The sequence below is a fragment of the Neovison vison genome, chromosome 2 (assembly GCF_020171115.1).
Source record: "Neovison vison isolate M4711 chromosome 2, ASM_NN_V1, whole genome shotgun sequence".
NCBI classification, from domain to species: Eukaryota; Metazoa; Chordata; class Mammalia; order Carnivora; family Mustelidae; genus Neogale; species Neogale vison.
The window spans coordinates 99,245,763-99,259,924 of record NC_058092.1 but is presented as its reverse complement, the minus strand read 5'-3'; the positions used below and the strand labels follow the sequence as shown (position 1 = coordinate 99,259,924).

General features: G+C 38.9%; 1 protein-coding gene across 1 annotated transcript in view; it reads left to right on the top strand.

The window, feature by feature from the left end:
* Window positions 1–14,162, top strand: part of TSPAN2 (tetraspanin 2) — a 61,377-nt gene that overhangs the window by 44,016 nt on the left and 3,199 nt on the right. The window lies entirely within an intron of this gene.

The window sequence follows — 14,162 nt, the reverse complement described above, 5'->3', positions numbered from 1 at the left end:
TTTTCATCAATCTGTTCTACTGCTTTTTTAGTCTCTATTTCATTTATTTCTGTTCTAATGTTCATTATTTCCTTCTTTCCACTGGCTTTGGGCTTGGTTTGTTTTCTTTTTTTTCTAGCTCCTTTTGTGCAAGTTTAGGTTGTTTGAGATTTTTCTTACTTCTTGAGGTAGGCATGTATTGTTATATTCTTTGCCCTTAGAAAAGCTTTTGCTGCATCCCAAAGATTTTTAGAATGTTGCGTAATCATTTTCATTTGTCTCCATGTATTTAATTTTCTCTTTGATTTCTTGGTTGACTCATTCCTTGTTTACTAGCATGTTATTTGGCCTCCATGTATTTGTGTTCTTTCCAGATTTTTCCTTGTGATTGTTTTCTGGTTTCATACCATTGTAGTCAGAAAATATGTATGATTTCAATCTTTTTGAATTTATTGAGATGTGTCTTGTGGCCTAACATATGACCTGTTATGGAGAATGTTCTGTGTGCACTTGAAAAGAATGCATATTCCATTCTTATTGGATGGAATGTTCTGAATATCTCCGTTAGGCCCATCTGGTCCAATGTATCATTCAAAGCCACTGTTTCCTTGTTGATTTTCAGCCTGGATGATCTATCCATTGATGTAAGTATGGTGTTAAAGTCCCTTACTATTACTGTAGATCAATTTCTTCCTTTATGTGTGTGAATGGTTGCTTTATGTATTTGGGTGTTCCCTTGTTGAATGCATAAATGTTTACAATTGTTGTATCCTCTTGTTGGATTGTTCCCTTTATCATTATGTAGTGACTTTCTTTTATCTCATATTATAGTTTTTGTTTTCAAGTCAATTTTGTCTAAGTATTGCTATCCCAGCTTTTTTTGCTTCCATTTGCATGGTAAAGTTTTTTCTACCCCTTTATTTTCAATCTGCATGTGTTTTTAAGCCTGAAATGGGTCTATTTTAGACAGAATGTAGATCGGTCTTGTTTTTATATCCATTTGGTCACCCTGTGTCTTTTGATTGGAGCATTTAGTTCCTTTACATTCAAAGTCATTATTGATAGGCATGAACTTATTGCAGTTTTGTTACTTGTTTTATGGTTATTCTGTAGCTCATCTCTGTTCTTTTTTCCTTTTTGTTCTCTTCCTTTGTGATTTGATTATTTTCTTTCATAATTTAATTCCTCTTTATTTTCTGCGTATTATTACAGGTTTTTTAAAAATTTTATTTATTTATTTTCAGCATAACAGTATTCATTATTTTTGCACCACACCCAGTGCCCCATGCAATCCGTGCCCTCTATAATACCCACCACCTGGTACCCCAATCTCCCACCCCCCCGCCACTTCAAACTATTACAGGTTTTTGATTTATAGTTACCATTAAGCTCATATAACATCTTGTGCATATAGCAGTCTATATTAAGCTGGTGGTCACTTAAGTTTGAACCCATTCTAAAAGCACTAAATTTTTACTTTCCCTTCTCCACATTTATATGATGTCACACTTTACATTCTTTTATTTTGTGAATTCTTTGATTTTTGTAGATAAAATTGATTTTTCTGCTTTTGTGCTTTATTCTTTGTTCTGCTTTTATAAGTGATTAATCTACTGCTTTTTAAAAAATTTTATTTATTTATTTGACAGACAGAGATCACAAGTAGGCAGAGAGGCAGAAAGATGGGGAAGCAGGCTCCCCACCAAGCAAAGAGGACAATGCAGGACTTGATTCCAGGACCCTGGGATCATGACCTGAGCCGAAGGCAGAGGCTTAACCCACTGAGTCACCCAGGCGCCCCTAATCTACTACTTTTATTATGTTGGTATTTACATGTTAAGTTTTTTGCCTTTCATAATTTTCTTACTCCTGTTTATGGCCTATTCATACTACTTACAGAACTCCTTTTAATGTTCTTTGTAAGTCCAGTTTAGTGGTGATGAACTCCTTTAACTTTTATTTATCTGGGAAACTCTTTTTCTCTCCTTCTGAATGGTAGCCTTGGTTGAGAGCTGATAGCCTTGGTTGCAAGCTTTTTCCTTTCATCACTTTGAAATGTTCATGCCGCTCCCTTCTGGCCAGCAATGTCTCTGCTGAAAAATCAGCTAGTAATCTTATGGGGTTTCCTTTCTATGTAACTGTTTACTTTTCTCATGCTGCTTTTAAAATTCTTTTTTTTTTTATTATTAACATATAATGTATTGGGGCACCTGGGTGTCTCAGTGGGTTAAAACCCCAGTCTCATAACATATAATGTATTATTTGCCACAGGGGTACAGGTCTGTGAATCATCAGTCTTACACCTTTCATAGCACTCACCATAGCACATACTCTCCCCCAATGTCCATCACCCAGCCACCCTATCCCTCCCACCCCACCCCCCAGGAACCCTCAGTTTGTTTCCTGAGATTAAGAGTCTCTTATGGTTTGTCTCCCTCCCTGGTCCCATCTTGTTTGATTTTTTTCCCTCCTTACCCCCCCACAACCCCCCGCCCTGCCTCTCAAATTCCCCATGTCAGAGAAATCATATGATAATTGTCTTTCTCTGATTGACTTATTTCATTTAGCATAATACCCTCTAGTTCCATCCACATCACTGCAAATGGCAAGATTTGGGGGTTTTGATGGCTGCATTGTATTCCATTGTGTATATATACCACATCTCTTTTATCCATTCATCTGTTGATGGACATCCAGGCTCTTTCCATCATTTGGCTATTGTGGACATTGCTGCTATAAACATTTGGGTGCACGTGCCCCTTCAGATCACTACATTTATATCTTTAGGGTGAATACCCAGTAGTGCAATTAAAATTCTCTATCACTTTTTTTTGCCATTTTAATTATTATGCATTTTTATGTGTATCTCCATGGGTTCACCTTGTCAGGTGCTCTTGGTGCTGCCTAGACCTGTTTCCCCAGATTAGGGAAGTTTTCAGCTACTATTTCTTCAAATAAATGTTCTTCCCCCTTTTCTCTCTTCTTCTCTGGTATTCTCATAATGTGAATTTTATTATGCTTGATGATGTCATTGAATTCCCTTAACCTATTCTCATTTTTTATTGTTCTTTTTTCCTTTTTGCTATTCAGCATGGTTGCATTACATTACCCTGTTTTCCAGCTCCCTGATCCATTTTTCTGTTTCTTCTAATCTACTGTGGATTCCCTCTAGTATATTTTTAATTTTGGTTATTGAGTTCTTCATCTTTGATTAGTCTTTTTTTAATTTTTCTCTTTGTTGAAGATTTCAGTGAGATCCTTCACTCTTTTCTCCAGTCCAGTGAATATAGCCATTGCTTTGAATTCTTTATCAAGAATATTGCTTATCTACATTTCAGTTCATTCTTTTGCTGTTCTTTTATTTAGGACATCTTCTCCTAATGGTGTCTAAATATTTGTGTTTGTATCTATGTATCAGGAAAGTCAGTTATATCTCTTGACTTTGAAAGTAGTGGCCTATGAGGAAGAGGTCCTGTGGTACCCCACAGTGCAATGTCCCCTGTTCACCAGGACAAGGAGCTTAAGTGGTGTCTTCCATGTGGGGTGCATAGGCCCTACTATTCTGGCTGAGCCTTGTTTATCTTCAGTCCAGATGACTACAGTGGCCCACTTTGCCTATGGTGGGCAGGATTTGCTCCCTGTGTTGTTACAGGACCAGTCTGGGACCACAGTGGGCTTATTGTTGGGCAGTGTCAGTAGTCAAACCAGATGTCTGCCCTCATCTCATCTACTGCAGCTGTGGTCATACCAAACTTCAGAGCACTATGTCTGCCTTATCCCCTAAAAGGCTTTCATTTGTGGGTGAGAACCGTAGTCAGACCAGATGTCTGTTCCCAATCCATCTGCTGATGCTGCAGGGACCATGAACTACAGGGCTCTCTTCCTGTGAGGTCCTCAGGTCGTTTTTGTTGGTGGGCAGGGCCAGTAATGAAATCAGGTGTCTGCCCCCAGTCTGTCTAGTGGAGCTACATATGCACTGATTGGCAGAGCTCTCTCTCTATCTAAACTGCCAGTTATAAAGGTTTGGCTACTGGGACTACAGTTGAAATGGTGTGTATGGTTATCTTCCCCCCCTTCCCATGGCAGGAGTCACTTTGGAGCGGTGGCATCCCTGCCTGGGCTGATTGCAGGTTGAGATATGACAGGAGCCACTCTGGAGGGACTCCTGCCAAGTGGAGCTAATTGAATGGGGTGGACCCAGATCCACAGGAGAACACGGAGGCAGGCAATGTGCTGTTAGCAAACTGGATGGCAAGTGTTCTCACTGGTTCTTGCAGGTACCTAGGTATCTAGGTATTTAGGCTGGGGAGCAGAGGGGAGAGAAATGGTGCCCACCAGGAATTTGTTCTTGGAAAAGTCTCCTGAAGATCTCTGCCCCTCCAGCTCATGTTCTGAGATGTAAATAAATCTCCTTCCCATATACCCAGGTACGTTTCAAACAGCTACTTCTATGCTGGATCTCAGTAGGCCTGTTTGCTATGCGCACTCTTTAAGAATAGTGACTCACTTCCCTAGCACCCTCTGGCTCTCCTAGAGCAGAGCGTGCTGCTTTTTAAAGTTCCTGGTGTTAAACCCCACTGATTATAAAAAAAAACTCTCAAAGTTAAACCCTTCTGGTTTTCAAAGCCAAATGTAATGGGGACTTATCTTCCCAGTGCCAGTCCCCTGTGCCTGGGATGTATGTTATGGGGTCTGTCTCTCTCCATTCTCTGTGCTTGCAGTACCCCTCCTGCTTGTGGTTACGACTAACCATCCCAACTGCATCTCTGCCCTCCCTACACTTTTCAAGGTAGCCTTCTCTCTATGATTAACTGTGGAAAGTCTCTTCTGCTAGTCTTCGGGTTTTCTGGGTTGGTTGCCCTGATGTAGCTGTTATCTAGGTGTGTCCGGGGGAGGAGGTGAGCTTGGGAACATTGTACTCTGCCATCTTTCCAGAAATCCTTTCCCCTGATGTTATTCTTAGGATGAGTTTTAAAGGATGAATTGGAGTTTAGCAAACAAAAGAGAAGGGTATTCCAGGTAGAATGGGTGGGGTAAGCATGGAGGCAAGAGAAGGTAGTTGTATCCAGAAAAGTGCCAGCAGGGGGGAGGGACTAAAAGCTCAGATGCCTGTGGATATGAGTCCTTCAAGGAGGAGATGCATGTCCTTGAAGGGCCTTAAATACTCCTATGAAGCCAAAAGTCTAGATTATATGCTGAATGCTTAGGAAAGCACCACAGGTAGAATCTGGGGTGGGATTTGCATTTTCCTGAGTTTGCTGTGGCAGCAGTTTGGGGAATCGATGGAAAATGAATAATCTGGAACCAAGGAGACCAGTTGAGAAGGCTGCTATCTCACGGTCAGCCAAGAGATGTTAACTGTTAACAAGCTGGACTGAGCACCAGGAGTGGAGAGAAGGGCATTTAGAAAGTAAAATCTGCAGGTCCTGGTGACTAGACCAGTTAGATATGAAAGAAGAGGGGTAGATACCAGCTGAATAGATGGTATCCTTTATTGAACTGAGGAATAGAAAGAAGGAAAAATTTTGGAGAAAAGAAAGTGAGTTCAGTTCTTAACATGGTAATTTTGAGGAGCCAGTGGAACTTCCAACTGGAAATGTCCAATAGATAGTCAGAAAATGTAGTTTGCAGCACAGGAGAAAGGTCTGACTGTCAGTATTTTATGGGAATCTTAAAGCTGTAGGTAAGAAATTGATCCATTAGGTTTGGAATAAAGGACAAGAAGAGAACTCCAGGGAACAAGAGCATTTAAGAATAGGGAGAGAAAGAGCTGTCAAATAAAGAATGTAGAAAAAATAAACACACATGTGACAAGACATATGCTGTGGGGAGGGAATGGTCACCAGAGTCAGGTGGTCAGGTGCTGCCACTGAGGTCAGCTCAACATTTGTCAATAACTACCTTATGCCCGGCACTGCAAATACAAAGAAGAATGATACAAAGTCCCTACTGTCAAGGAATTTGCAGTTTAATGGGAAAGATATGCACAGAAATGAATAAAGTGCAGGAACAGAAGTATGCACAGAGTGTCTAAGTGCTATGAAAACCCAGTGGGTTACTTAGGCCAGAGGCTAGATGAATCAGGGGAAAGCTGATTGGAGCAATGATGTCTCAGTTAACTCTTCAGGTGTGAGAAGTAACTATGGAAGCATTAGACAGCAAAGGGTAGGGGGACATCTCTCTGCAGAGGAACTAGCATAAACCGTGGGACAGAAGCAGAAAATATGATGGTTTGTGTACGGAACTAAATGTCCAAGGAGGTCCAGTAAGATAACTACCAAAATATTGATAGGATTGAGCATTTAAAAAGGTGCCTTCATGTCAGGGACAGAGTGAGGACAGAACCCATGCTGACTGAAATGAGATGTAAGGAATAAGGGTGCTCTTTCAAGTAGTCTTGGGGCAAAGGACAGGAAAAGAGAGTTCAGAAAAGATGAAATCCAAATTACCATTAAACATATAAAAATGCAGGCAATTGATAGCAATGCTTTTTAAAAAATTACAAATTAAAGACCTGTCATTGTTTAACCTATGAAATTGGCTAAGTTCTTTTTTCTTATTAATTATATATGATATTGGCAAAAATGATCTAAAATGAACATTTTCGGAGATATTGGTACAAAATTTTTAGAGGTCATTATGATTGCAAAATTTGTGAGTTAAGAGAGTTTCATAGGGGGCAGAGTAGGAAGACCCTGGCCTGACCTTGTTTACTGTTAGCTATCACCCACATCGAAGTCAGTAAACGGGAAAGCAGTCCAAAAACTGAAAAGATGAACTTCACAACAAATATAGAAGGGCTGCATCTGAAGAGTTAGGAAGGTCAGAAAGGCAGAGGGAGGCTGCCAGCAGCAGGGAGGGAGCTGCACGTACAGAAAGGACAGAGAAATGGACTCTTGCACCAGGGAAGACTAATCCCCATAATGTTTGGTTTAAAAACCAGAGAGGCTGACTTCCCGTGAGTTTGTAAAACCTGTGGAACTTGAAGCCTAGAGCTTTAGATAGAAGTCAGCTGACTCAGCACTGGGCAAGATGGGAGAGTTAGAGATAGCTGGGTCACCACCCTTAAAGAGCAGCCTATATGGAAAAGCAACAAGAAAATAGCAGTTTACACAGTTCCAGAGGCAAACAGGAGACAGATCTATTCATACTGATTTCAGAGCATGTTGGGTGACTTTGAAAATAAAGGACCTGGCAGGTGCCATTTTCCTCTATCACCCTCCAGCATAAACCCAGTGTCCCCTGCATGAAGCAGGACAGCACCGATACTTGCTACCTCACCTTCTAGCAGTGCACCACGACCACAAGATCTCTTGAGGACTCACCCACTTCAAGCCTGCTAACCTTGGCTCTGGGCAAATTTTGTTAAAGCTGCCCACACTACTACCCAGCCTTCGAGTGCCCAACTGCTGCACCGTATCCAGCTGAGTTTCCCTAGCCACTGTCATGTGACAAGTCACAACTGCATACTAAGCCCAGCCTCATACTCCTGGCTGCCCTGGCACATAGCCCCCAACTCCCACAATGCTTCAGGGGTCTAGCATAGGTCTAGTGGCCTGATGCACATTTTGCTAACACTGTTAACCCTGCTCCGAATTTCCCTGGCGGGCATGCATACTCAGAGCTGGCTTCCCTGGGTCCCAAACACCACAGAGAGCAAGCACAACACACAACAGGCAGAAAGTCAGTGCAGATGATTGCATGGAAAGGAAAAGTGACTCGGACACAATAGCAGCATAAGCAACATACGTAGGATACTCTCCTGAAGTGCCTGCTCTTTTTTTATGAAAGAGCAGTTTCAAGAACAGAAGACACAGTTGACTTTCTTAACACAGAGAAACAGACAGAGAGAGGCAGACAAAATGGGGAAGCAGAAATTTATCTCAAATGAAATAAAGGACAAGACCACAGCTGGAGATCTAAGCAAAACAGATATAAGTCACATGCCTAGTGACATATTTACAGTAATAATCATAAGGATACTCACTGGACTTGAGAAAAGAGTGGAAGACCTGAGTGAGACCCTTAGCATGGAGATAAGGAAAAATAGAGCAGAGATAAAGGACTCCATAAATAAAATGAGAAATATGCTTGATGGAATGAACAGCAGGATCAAAGAAGCAGAGGAATGAATTAGTAACCTAGAAAACAGAGTAATGGACGGTAATGGAAAGCTGAATAAAAGAGAAAAGAATTATGCAAAATGAGAATAGACTCAGGGAATTAAATGACTCCCTCAAATATCATGCCATTCCTATAATAGGAGTCCCAGAAGAAGAGAGAAAAGGGCAGAAAATTCATTTGAAGAAATAGTAGCAGAAAACTTCCCCAATCTAGGGAGGGACACAGATACTCAGATCTAAGAGACACAGACAACTCCCATCAAAATCAACAAAACAGATCCACACCAAGACATATTGTAACTAAACTGGCAAAATATAGTGATAAAAAATGTTAAAGAAAGACAACAGAAGTCAGTACAAGAGAAAACTCATAAGGCTAGCAGGAGATTTTCCAGCAGAAACCTTCCAAGACAGAAGAGAATGGCATGAAATAATCCAAGTGCTGAATGGGGAAAAATCTTCAGCCAAGAACACTCTATCCAGGAAAAAATACTCTATCATTTAGAATAAGAGAGATAAAGGAGTTTCCATGGGTGGGGGGAACACCTCACAAAAACAGGAGTTAATGACCACTGAACCAGCTCTTCAAGAAATATTAACAGGCACTCTTTGAGTGATATAGAGAGACCAAAATTGACACCACAGAGGTAGGATATACAAAATGAATAAAAATGAATATTTCTATAAAAAAATCAGTCCAGCAACTCACACAAAAAAAGGATATAAAATATAATAAAATAACAACATATAAAAATATGGGAGGAGAAGAAAAAACAATCGGTTCAAACTTAAACAACCACCAATTTAATATAGACTGCTATATGCTAAAGAGGTTCTGTACAAACCTAATGGTAACCATCTATCAAAAACCACTAATAAGTATGCAAAGAATAAAGAGAAAGCTAAATATATCACTAAAGAAAAACAGCAAACCATAAAAGACAAGAAAGTTCCAGAGAAAATCTTCACAAGGAACCACAAAACAAATAATAAAATGACAATAAATACACATCTATCAGTAATTATCTTGAATGTAAATAGACTAAATGCTCCAATCAAAAAACAGAGTGACAGATGGATTAAAAAAACAAGACCCATCTATATGTTGCCTGCAGGAGGCTCATTTTAGACCTAAAGACACATGCATATTGAAAGTGAGGGGACAGGGAAATGTCCAGCATACAAATGGATGTCAAAAGAGAGCTGGGGTAGAAATACTTAAATTGGACAAGCTAGATTTTAAACCAAAGACTGTAGCAAGAGATGAAGAACGCCATTATAGTATAATAAAGAGGACTATCCAACAAGAAGATGTAACAATTGTAAACATTTATGCTTATAACAAGGGAACACCTAAATACATAAAACAGTTTAAAAAACATAAAGGAACTAATCAATAAGAATACAATAGGAGGGGACTTTAACATCCCACTTACAACAACGGACAACTCATCTAAACAGAAAATGAACAAGAAACAATGGCTTTGAATGATACACTGGGACTAGATGGACTTAACAGATATATTCAGATCATTCCATCCTAAATTTGTTAAAATATAACAGGGAACATTCTCCAGAATAGATCACATATTAGCCCACAATAAAAAGCCTCAACAAACTGAAGATCAAAATTATACCATGCATATTTCTGACCACAATCCTATGAAACTAGAAATCAATGATAAGAAAAAATCTGGAAAGACCATAAATACATGGAAGTTAAATAACATGCTACTAAACAATGAATCAGTCAAGTGGGAAATAAAAGAAGAAATAAAAAAGTACATGAAACAAATGAAAATGAAAACACAATCGTCCAAAACCTCTGGGATGCAACAAAAGCAGTTCTTAGAGGGAAGTTTATAGCAATACATGCCTACCTCAAGAAGCAAGAAGAATCTCAAATAAACACCTAACCAGACACCAAACAGAACTAGAAGAAAACAAAGCCTAAAGCCAGCAGAAGAAAGTAAAAAAATAAAGATTAGAGCAGAAATAAATGATATAGAAACTAAAAACAACAACAACAACAACACAATGGAACAGACCACTGACACCAGAGCTGCTGCTTTGAAAAATCAATAAAATGGATAAACTTCTAGCTGGACTTATCCAGAAAAAAAGAGAATGGACTCATTTAAGTCGGAAAAGAGGGAGGAGAAATAAAACCAACACCATAGAAAAACAAACAATCTTAAGAGAATATTATGGAAAACTATATGCCAACAAACTGGACCATCTAGAAGAAATGGATAAATTCTTAGAAACATATAACCTCTCACAACTCAATCAGAAAGAAATTTTTCTTACAATGTGAAAAGACTGAATACTAACAGTGAAATTGAATCAGTACTTTAAAAACTCCAAAATAACCCCACAAAAATCTAGTACCAGATGGCTTCACAAGCAAATTCTACCAAACATTTAAAAAGTCAATACCTATTCTTCTTGAATTATTCCCAAAAAACAGAAAAGGAAAGAAAACTTCCAAATTCGTTCTATGAAGTCAACATTACCCTGATACCAAAACCAGATGAAACAACATCAACAAAGAGAACTTCAGGACAATATGCCTGATGAACATGGATGTAAATATTCTCGACAAAATACTGGTAAACCAAATCCAACAATACATTTAAAAAAATCACTCACCGTGATCAGCTAAGATTTATTCTCAGGTTGCCAGGGTAGTTCAGTATTCTCAAATCTGCATCATATCAATAAGAGAGAGGATAAGAATCATATAATCAGAAAAAGCAGTTGATAAAGTATAAAGTCTATTCATGAAAAAAAACCCTCAACAAAGTAGGTTTAGAGGAAATATAACATAATAATGGCCATGTATGAAAAACCCACAGCTAACACACTCAATGGGGAAATACAGACCTTTCCCGTAAGGTCAGGAACAAGACAAGGATGTCTGCTCACCACTTTTATTCAAAATAGTATTGGAAGTCCTAGCCACAGCAGTCAGACAGCAAGAAATAAAAGGCATCTAAATCAGTAAGAAGTAAAACACTCATTAATTGCAGATGACATGATATTATATATAGAAAAACTTTAAAGTCTCCAACAAAAAAACTGCTAGAACTGATAAATTCAATAAAGTCTCAGGATACAAAATCAGCACACAGAAATCTGTTGCATTTCTACACACTAAGGGGAATGCAAATCAAAACTACAATGAGATATCACCTCACACCTTTCAGTATGGCTAAAATAAACAACACAAGAAACAACAGGTGTTGGTGAGGATGCAAAGGAAAAGGAACCCTCATGCTCTGTCAGTGGGAATGCAAACTGCTGCAGCTACTGTGGAAAATATTATGGAGGCTTCTCAAAGAGTTAGAAATAGAACTACCTTAAGATCTAGCAATCGCACTACTGGGTATTAACCCGAAGAAAACAAGAACACTAATTCAAAGTGATTCATGCACCCTGATGTTTATTGTACCATTATCAACAATAGCCAAAATATGAAAGTAGCCCAAGTGTCCCTTGACTGAGGAATGAATAAAGAAGATACGGTGTATACACACAGACACAAACACAATGGAATATTACTATGCCACTAAAAAGAATGAAATTTCTCCATTTGCAATGACGTGGATGGAGCTGGCGAGTATAAAGCTAAGTGAAATAAGTCAGAGAAACACAAATACCATATGATTTCACTCATATGTGGAGTTTAAGAAACAAGCAAAGGGGAAAAAAATACAAGAGACAAACCAAGAAACAGACTCTTAACTAGAGAGAACAAACTGATGATTACCACAGAGAGGGGGGTGTGGGGTTGGGTTCAACAGGTGATGGGCATTTCAGAGGGCACTTGTGATGAGCCTGGGGTAATGTATGGAAGTGTTAATTCTACACCTGAAACTGATATAACACTGTACATGAAGTAACTGGAGTTAAAATTTTAGAAGAAATTTAAAGACAAGTGAGTTAAGTATGTTCATGCCCTCTGATTCAGAAATTCCACTTTTCAATTTATTTTAAGGAAAAGAAATCAGAGATGTGGTATCATTGCAGTGTTATTCATAAGAATAGAATACCGAATTGGCCACTAATATGAAAAAATAAGGGATTGTCTAAATTATGTACTATCTTATGATGAATTATTTTACAATCATTAAAAGTCAGTATTTCAAAGAATTTTTAAAGAAAGTAGTTTTGTAGTCATAATTTTAAGTCTAAAAAGCACATAGTTGGATATAAAGAATGAACTAAGTGTGTGTTTGTGTTTAAGAATATACCAGGGGCGCCTGGGTGACTCAGTCAGTAGAGCGTCTGATTTCAGCTCAGGTCATGGTCTCGAGGTCCTGGGATGAGCCCCACATTGGGCTCCATGCTCAGCGGGGAGTCTGCCTGTCCCTCCCCCTCTCTCCCTGCACCTTCCCCCTGCTCATGCTCTCTCTCACTCTCTCTCAAATAAATAAAATCTTAAAAAAAAAAAAAAAAGGAAAGAGAGAAAAGAATACACCAATAAGGGTGGCTGGCTGGCACAGTTGGTAGAGCTCTGGGGTGTGAGTTCTGGGTTGTAAGTTCAAGCCCCACATTTAGAAAAATAAAATCTTATTTTTCATATTTAGAAATATAAAATCTTAAAAAAGAAAGAACACACCAGCAGTGTTAGTGATTACCTTTAGTGTAAGAATACAAAAATGTCTTATTTTCTTTTCTTGAATAATCTGTAGTAGTTCCCCTTATCAGCAGGGGATATGTTGCAAGACCCCAGTGGATGACTGAAACATGAATAGTACCAAACCCTATATACTGTCTTTTTTCCTATACATAATACATAAAGTTTAACTTATAGATTAGGCACAGTAAGACATGAACAATAACAAATAATAAAATAAGCAATCATAATAATATACTGTAATAACAGTTATATGAATGTGGTCTCTTTCTCACTTAAAATATCTTGCTATACCATACTCACCCTTGTTGTTGTGATGATGTGAAATGATAAAATGATGAGATAACTAGGTCATTGAGCTACTAATGACCTAACAATATGTTAGGAGGATCATCCGCTTCCAGACCCATGGTTCACCAGGGGTAGCAAATTGCAAAAGCAAAACCACAGATAAGGGGGAACTACCGAATTTCCCAAATTTCAACAGTAAGCGAAAATAAGCCATATTTATCTTAAAAAAAGAAGCTAGTGTGAAATCAAGGCGGGGGGGATAGGGGCAGAGCGAGAGGAGGACAACACTAGAGGGGATTGTTTTGTTTTAGACTGAAATACACGGGCGTGACATCATACGATGAGTGGAAATGTCAGTGGAAAAGTAGAGGCTGAATGTTTGGAAGACAAGAAGATAACTGACAGCACAGGCTTCCTGAGGCGATAAGAAGGAATGAGGTCTGGCTCTAGTAAGAGAGTTAACTTTCAACAGAGAAGGGTACTTCTTTGACTTTATGAGAGAGCAGGAAGTAAGGAGCAGAGCTCCCTTGTTGACTTTGCATGCTCACTGCCTTCAACACTGCCTGGCCCTGAATGGAGCATGTAAGTTCATAGGTGAAGGAGAAGAAGGCTGGAGGATTTACTATAGGTTTACTCCCATTTTCTCCAGTGAGAGAGCTGATATCTAGTATAGTGGTTCTCAAACTTTTATTAGAATGTATTATAATGTATTATTTTTTGTGGTCTATATCCTTTTCGAAGCTGTGAGCTCCCTAAGGGCAGAAGAAATCATGTATCTCCTTATCTACTATATCATTCCAGTGACTGACTGATGCAATGTAGATGCTCAAGAAGAGTTTGTTGAATGAATGAATGAATGCTGTATGATAGGAGACATAAGAATAATGGTAAGGGTTTCATAGAGCTTATGTGAGTGTTAAAGGGAGTTGACCAGTGACAAGTAAAAGGACCTGGGCAGCCTAAAGACAAAATTGCATACCTCTGTGCTTAAGAGGATTCCAAATAGAAACTGGAAAAACTAATAATTACAAATGGTCTGCTCTGTTCTTTGTCCAATAACCCCTTTTCTTTGAACCTGCCCTGCACACGTCTCTATGGGGCAAATGAAAGGATGGGGCAGCCCAGCC